Here is an 8,517-nt window from a genome sequence, read left to right on the forward strand (position 1 = left end):
ATAAAATTTAGTTTATAAATATTGGTATGTGGTACTTCGCTACACAATTATAGTTTAACTGAAAAGCTCTGTATTTTAAATTTTCATTTTTGTCCTTTGGCATTTTAAATAAGCTATTTATTTATATTATTTCATTACGTTTTGTAAATTTTTTTTTTTAAATGCTAATAGATGTATTAATCGTTATATACAGGTATATATTAAGATGGATCAATTAGTCTGACAGACTAATTAAACTATCTTGATATTCCCCTGGATACCATAATCAACTGACTGTAAATATTCAATGGATCACAGACTGCCTGTTGATTATTATTATTATAAAGCTTTCTTTATTTGTTAATTTTATTTATCCTTTTTTTATATTTTACCTATGGTACATGTACTGTTGTATTGTTTTAATGCTATAAGCTGGTAAATATTTAAGACAGTTGCTGTTCATATCAAAATTTAAAATTCACTTTAAAGTTGCTTGTATTTGATTTCATTAAAATAAAAAAGTATAAATATACAAGATAGATATGAATTATATTTAACTTATTTTGTTTTTGGTTTAAAAATTGTTATGACATTGGCTATACAAATTGTATTTTTGTGCACACACTATGAGTATTTAGTGTACAGTTAATTGCAAATAACTAGTTCCAGCCTGCTATAGTCTTAAAATTGCTGCAGGGGAATCATAGAGGCTCTATGATTCCCCTGAGTGCCCTGTATTACAGGGCACTCAAGAGAATCTTTTTTAAAATTTAGAAGATAGAGGGAATACCTAAAATTCAGGACATTTTTAAAAAAAAACTTTGAAATCAGGGGAAAATTAGGGAATATTATTTGATTTTATATTTTAAACCGAAAAATTTGTTTTAAATATTTTTTTGTCTGATTTCTTTTCTAATTTCCTTTTCAGTCCTAAATCAGTGGTTTTACTGGGTTCGTAATATGCATCATCTTATATAGAATGTTGATAATTGCATAATGACCACAGATAAAAAAGTTCTATCTAATTGCATCAAAAAAATTTATTAAATTTAAGCATTTTATGTAATTTTTTTGGGAAAATTATTGATTTGGGAAAATTAAAAAACTTTAATATTTTATTTTATAAGATATCACAATGGCGTTCAGTATTCGAACTATACAAAGGAAAGCTAAAAGAGCGTTTGATTCGGTAATGTTGAATCTCAACGACAAATCTAGTATTTAATATTTATATCCATTAAATATTACTATATTTCAAATATAGAAAATCTAGTATTTAATATTTATATCCATTAAATATTACTATATTTCAAATATAGAAAATCTAGTATTTAATATTTATATCCATTAAATATTACTATATTTCAAATATAGGAAATGACAATTATTTAAATATAGTATCATTTCCTCACTTCCAAATTTCTATTTGCAGCAACATGTCATTTAAGTTTGCTATTGTCGAATTTATAAGTAATCATAGTGTAGCCACTATCCCAGTGTCATGGTTTGTTTCAGAAGAGGAAGAAGAGTGCTTCTTTCCTTCTAAAGTAAGCAGAAATACAATTAAAAAGCTTGTTAGTGATTAATGTGAGTCATTGGTAACTTGGCCAAAGTTTTTTATTAGAGTTCTGGGAAGAGCAGGTACAATATAATGTTTTTGTAGGCATAATTTATATTCACACAATAATTTTTTTGATACAAATGATGCAAAGAAATTTAAAAAAAATGTTGAGCATGAATTAATATCAATTTTTAGCTGTATATTTTAGCAACTTATGAAAAGGCTGAAAAAAAGGTGAAAAAAGCCTTGAGTCAATCAGACATTGGCACAACTGACCAAGATGCTCCAGTGCGCAAACAAACCTCAAAGAGGAGTAAACATGGGTAAGAAAACCTTGTTGTTTCCTTATTATTACATACAATCCGTAATTAAATTTTGATTTAATAGATAATTTTCAAACAATGTAACTCATTTGTAATGTATATATATATATATATGTAACTCATTTGAACATAAAATATGTAACTCATATTTCAATCATTTTATTAAATTAATATTCAGTTATAGTCAGGTCATGTTATCCTTACGTAAAGTAAGGTTATCCTGCTATTAGTAACATGTAATCCAGTACAACCTGCTTTATGTTAATGCCATGAAGGTCATCCTGTTGTAAAACATTGTTTCTACTCTTTTATAATGGCATTTATATGTCATGAAAAACCATCCAAACCACACAAGTGTTTAAAAATGGATATAAAACTTACCCAAACAAAAAAAAAACTAAATACTAATACCAGTTTCCGTTGGATGGCCTATTTCTCGACTATATATAATATTTTTACACTTTCAGGCGTTTCATTACTTCAAAGCGAATTTCTTCAGATTCTGATACTGACAATGAAGAATATCCTAGAAAAAAGTCAAATTTGCTGCAACCTCCCAGTCCACCTCCAAGAATAAATTCTAATGTTCAATATAATCCTTCCAGTTCTACATCTGTTCAATCATTACAAATCACTCCTTGTCGTCCGCCTTGTACAACAAATTCTCCTGTTGGTTTTTCTGTTGGACACGTTTCACCAGCCATATGCAGTACGCCTACTACTAGCTCAACCATTCAGCATACACCATTGACTGCTCATGACACAACTCTTGTTTCTATAGCTGAAGTTGTTCCTGATATTGGCCAAGATATCCAAGGTTAGTATAATATTAGAATTTTTATTCAGGAGGTTAGCGTATTTTATATTATTTATAGTATACGATTACGTTCATGCCAAAATAAACTTAATAAATTGTTGTTATCATACAAATTTTTGCACACACAACTTTCATCAATTTTTTCAAAGGGAAGCAAGATTTAATGCAAATAGTTCCTGCTGCAGTAACTGCATAATTGTTATGTATATGACACTGATTTTGTTTACAATTTTTGTTGACGATAACACCTTAGAGTTTGCTTATACAATTTTTAATTATATCAGAATTAGTAGCGTGTAGCGTTAACAGCAGTAATCAATTTTTTTAAATGCTCAGTTATTCTGTTTTATAGGCTCGAATTTAAGACCTTATTTCGAAGCAATTTTAAAAACTGTACAGGAAATAAAAGTCACCCAAACTATTCATGGAAATATTTTAAATGCTTTAGTGCAACAAAAAAATGTGGTAAGACAAGCGTCTTACCACATTTCACAACTTTCCCGTGGCATTATTCCTATAAAAGAACTCCATGACTTCCAGCTATTAAACGATCAGCTCAAAACAGACTACAACATTTCAAAAGCTCTGGTTAGAAAACAGTTTAAATTTAAATTACATTATATAATTTAAGCAGTTTTTATGAAAGAAGTGCTATTTGTGTGTTTTTGAAATAATTGTAAACTTTATTACCAAAGTAGATCTAGTTAAACAATTTGTACAATTAAATGCTTTTAATAAATATAACTCTACAATGCAATCAAACAATTTTGTTTAATTAATCAGAAAGACCTAGTATGAAATAAATTTTTATTTATAAATTTTAGTAAATGTTAAAATGCATAGTAACTTTGAATATAGGTTTCTCATTTGAGCAGTCTTGGAGGACCAAAAGTTTTTGAAGCTGTAGCAAGGATGATGAAAGCAGTGATGCCAGATAACATAGCTCTCCAATTTAATTATAGTGGAACCAACAATAAAAAAGGAATAAAGGGAACTGAATTTTTCAATGTATTCTGCGGTACCTATGAAATTGTATTTTGTATTTGTTGTTGTTTATTATTGTTACAATATTTTTTATAGCCCAAATAGGTTTTGAGCCCAAATAATTTCTTAATTATGAAAATTAAAGATGCAAATATATTTGCATCATAGTAGTACTGTAGACTACTATAAGATTAGTCTACATTTAGTTAATGATACTATTTCAAGTGTTTTGTGTTGTTGTGTTGAATTTTTTTATTTAATAATAAATAATAATATTGCATCACTATAATATGAGGTGATAAGTCTATGACCTAGATTTTTTCTCTTTTGTAATTTTATATCAAGGAAATAGCACGTGTTTTAGTAACTATAACCTTTTTTAGGTGCTGTTCAGCAAAATGTGCTAACTTCGAGTGCAACTGTGAAAGATATCGAGATAGCTATAGGCAAATGGTTAACTGGGGCGCGAGATCGGGGTGGCAAACGAGCGGAAAGAGCCAAAAGAACAAATGAAACGAGGCTACGTCAAGAAGGAAAGACAACCTGAAAGCAGGAAGTGATCATAATATAAATTCATGTATCAATCCAAATTTGTTGACTGCTATGTACATTTTTTTGCTATCTTATTACTTGATGTACATATCTCTTTTTTTTTAATATTTCTATAACTGGTGTTTCTTGTTAAGTTTAAGAACATTTCTATTTACATTATATACTTGAATTTAATTTATTGTTTTTGTTATAAACAAATTCCTGGTAATACTGCAACATTTTGTGATATTTAGATCAACGGTATATACATTTTTGCAATTTTTTGTTTGACTTCGAATATTTTATGCATTTTTAGAACGATTATTGCTTCACTTGTATAATATGCATTTTCCAATTTTGTTCGAGGTGTTTATAATGTTGTATTTTGTTCGAGGTGTTTATAATGTTGTATTTTGTTCGAGGTGTTTATAATGTTGTATTTTGTTCGAGGTGTTTATAATGTTGTATTTTGTTCGAGGTGTTTATAATGTTGTATTTTGTTCGAGGTGTTTATAATGTTGTATTTTGTTCGAGGTGTTTATAATGTTGTATTTTGTTCGAGGTGTTTATAATGTTGTATTTTGTTCGAGGTGTTTATGTTGTATTTTACTTAGTGTTCATAATAATTATATTGGCAGTATAATTTAATTATGCAAAATGCAAAAGGTTCTTTAAAATATGTTAAAGATACGACCTGCAAAATTGATCATATATTTTTGTTTTTCGGTGTTGCAGTATGTTTTTCGGGCGCCTAAAAAGTAATCCGACCTGTGAAAATTGTAGCCTAATCTAGTACTAGATTAGGCTACAATTTTCACAGGTACACGTGTAAACGCGTAGCAGCGTATTTTTTCTGTTCCTTAAAAAGTTGAAATTTTATAATTGGTTTTTGAATAGTTTTCATATAATTTGAATACATCCTGCATAATTAATCTAAATCACATTGCAAAAAATAAATCCTGGTAAAATTATAGATTAATTTTAATCAATTTTAGATAATCTAAAACTTAATTAACACTTAAGTGTTGCTTAAGTTGTTGTTTTTTTCACTGCTTAAAAAAAATTAAAAAACAAAACTTGAATTCTGTCGCTGGGCGTGAATTGAGGCCCAGGTGGGCAGCCCATATGGACTGCCCACTTGAGCCCCAATTCACGCCCAGCGACAATTTTCCTTGGGCGGGATGTGGGCCCCATAGAGCTGTCCACTTGGGCCCCATGTGAGGCCTAATTGGACATGCTGGCTGGGCAGGATCAGAATCTTTTTCTAAAAGTGTTAAATTTTTAGTTAGTAATGAATTAAATTTAAAGTTTTTTAAAGCTGAATCCTCGACCATTGTAAATAAAAGTAATATAACGAAGAAAAATTAATAAAAATCAAAAAATATCATATGTACAAAAAAAAAAATCATTTAACAAAATTTTTATTTTTAAATTCTTTGACAATTAACTTATTGTAAATGACAATAGAATATTTACCTTTAACTATATGACTTTTACACTCTTCAAAAAGTTTTTTTTGAATTGCCACAGCTTCGATTGAATAATCTTCGTTAATTGCAGCTTCGATTGAATAATCTTCGTTAATCGCAGCTTCGATTGAATAATCTTCGTTAATCGCAGCTTTGATTGAATAATCTTCGTTAATGTAAATTCCCGATCCTTTTAGTTTGTTTGCATTCTTTAAAATTTCAACCTTATCTTTGTAGTTTAGTAATTTTGTTACAATTGTTCTTGGTTTTTTTGGGTCTATTTCCGTGTTCTTTGAGCTCTTTCAATAACTACTCCTTTCTATTAAGTTCATTTTCTAACAAATTAATAATTTTTTTTTCCGAGTCATTCCAGCTTTCAGAGTCATTTTCTACAATTTCTCCAAAACGAAGAGTATTTCTTCGTTAACGATCTCCAAGTCGGCGTACCTTATTTTTATCTTCTTCTCCTAGGCTTAACTTTAAAACCATTTTTTTTTTCCAAATCTTTTACTTTTTTTTTGTTGTAATCTTGCGGAAACAAAACACTTTCTTTAATGTCTTGTTGTTTTTTTACGAAAATGTTACTATTCAACAAATCACTTAAAAAGAGTTGCCTTTTGCTATCTATAAAATCAAGTTCCAAAAAAATTTATATATCTCATTTTCCACATTGAGTGTTACATTCATTTAACATGATAATTTGCTTTGAACTCTACAAACAATAAGAACTAATGTTAAAATACAATTCATTAAACATCTAGGCAAATGTATAACTGCACTTTAACGGAAAATCTTATTTTAGTCTTTTTACGACGTCTATAGAACGTCTTGAAAGGACGTTATTGAGCGTCTATTCTAGAATCAGTTTATAACGCGTGCGAGACGTTCCGTCTGAACGTTCATTGTACATTTTTTGTAAGTCCCCGTGTTTGCTGGGCAATGTAAGTATTGAGATTGGTCTGTAATTGGAGTTTTAGAATATCAGGAAAGATTCCTTTTTTCAGAGACAAATTGAAAAATATGCACGAGCGGAGATTTTAAATAAGAAATTGATTTTATTATTATTATTTTTTAATTTTATTTAGGTGCCCCAAGAAGTCCTTACGATCTTATCACAGAGCACCGCGGATGAGCATTTAATTGGAAGTTGTTTCTTAGGCAAGTGCGCTACCACTGCGCCACACTGCTTATTATTACATTACTGCAAACATCGTCAATACCTATACCTTTGTTTGGCAGTATGAGATAATTCTTTTTCAGTTAGTTTATTGTTTTCCATTAGGTATGATTAAAAATCAGATTTTTTAAGTTGAATTTTTGATGCTAAATTTGCGCGTTTTTTTTTTTAAGACTATTACAATTTGTATTTTTTTTTACCTATTATGACGTCTTTAACTATGCACCTTGTTTTTTGTAAATTATTTTTAAATTTTTTATGAAATGATTAGTATAGTACAACTTTATAATTGAATCAAAAAGGCTTTCGTAACTTTTGTAATTTGACTTATTTTCAAAATTCTTTTATTAATAAATTTTTCATTAAGGCGTTGTTTTTTTTAATGATTTTAAAATACCCGGTGTTCTGGTTTAGTGTTTTGGTCAGTGTTTGGAATAAAAATGAACAAAATTTATTTTTATTAATTTATTATCAAATTTTGAAAAAAATTAGTTACATTTCATTGAAATATATATAAATATAACTTTTTTTTATGCGTTTAACCTTATTTTAATTACTAATTGTTTATTTGAAGTTGCTTAATGTTTATTTGAAGTTGCTTTTTCTTTAAATTATGCTATTAATGCACCCTTATTTTATCGGTTTAAAACATTATATTGTTTTACGGTCATCTAATTTGAGGTCACCCCAGGACCAAAAAAAAATATTTTTAGTGCTTCTTTGAATTTTTTTTGAATTTTTTAGATTCATAGACAATTTCTTAAAATTTTCAATCTGGTATTAGAATTTAAACTATTTTCCCGAGTGTTTACCGAGTGTTTACCGAGTGTTTACTCTTGTTCCTCCCACTATATTGTTTATTCATGGTCACAACTTCATCCTCGTTGTCAGAACCTCATCCACTCAACCTCATCCTAATAGAAAAAGGTAGACTAATTTTCTTGGTAGAAATGTTGATTCTTCATTATAGAAAACGAGATTGGTAACTTTTTTTAACCTAATGTTTAATTTTAGTTTTGTTGAGTTATTCAACTTTTTGATTAATCAAATATCATGTTTGCATCTAAATTATTATAGATTGTTTTATATATTTAAAGTTTAGAAATAAAAAAAGAATTTATGAAAAAATTAAAAACGCGAGAAACTTAATTGAAGATATGTTTTAAGAAAAAGAAAAAATATGCTAATCGGTCAATGCGCTCTAATAAATTTAGATTTAAGTTTCTTTTAACATTTTATTTTAAAACTGGTTTTGATTTTCTTATTTAAATGATGCTCTGCGTAGTATGCACACCCAATTTATAATTGTTAATTGTACATTCTATAGCAAATTTTAAGTGAATCTATATAAGCATTTTGAACGGTCCCCTTATTGGACTATAAGTGATAGCCACCAAAAGTGTATAGCCGATGACTAGCCACTTTCACGTGTTGAAAAATTATTGGTTGGCCACTTATAAAAAATAAATTCTCATTTAAAAATCAATTAAGTAAACTATAGAAGAAAAAAACTGCTCCCACACCTAAATCATTTTAGAGTAATTTTCCGAAACCCATGTGATTGCTTAAATCACCGAAACAAATTGCTGTAATTAACGCAATAACTGAAATAAACGTATCAATATAGATAAAAATAACACAACAAATTTACTTGAATCAATAGGATTAAGTACTGA

At 28.4% G+C, this 8,517-nt stretch overlaps 1 long non-coding RNA gene across 2 annotated transcripts; it reads left to right on the forward strand.

Moving 5' to 3' along the window:
* The first annotated feature begins 1,305 nt into the window (after positions 1-1,305).
* On the forward strand, positions 1,306-4,565 carry LOC136081758 (uncharacterized). Of its 2 annotated transcripts, XR_010639082.1 has the most exons (5): positions 1,306-1,620; positions 1,749-1,863; positions 2,331-2,680; positions 3,539-3,698; positions 4,048-4,565. It is a non-coding gene; the product is annotated as an uncharacterized LOC136081758 (long non-coding RNA). The 2 variants fall into 2 exon arrangements; XR_010639081.1 differs by having other exon boundaries at positions 1,306-1,863.
* Positions 4,566-8,517: the final 3,952 nt, after the last annotated feature.

This window comes from Hydra vulgaris, chromosome 06, assembly GCF_038396675.1.
Source record: "Hydra vulgaris chromosome 06, alternate assembly HydraT2T_AEP".
NCBI classification, from domain to species: Eukaryota; Metazoa; Cnidaria; class Hydrozoa; order Anthoathecata; family Hydridae; genus Hydra; species Hydra vulgaris.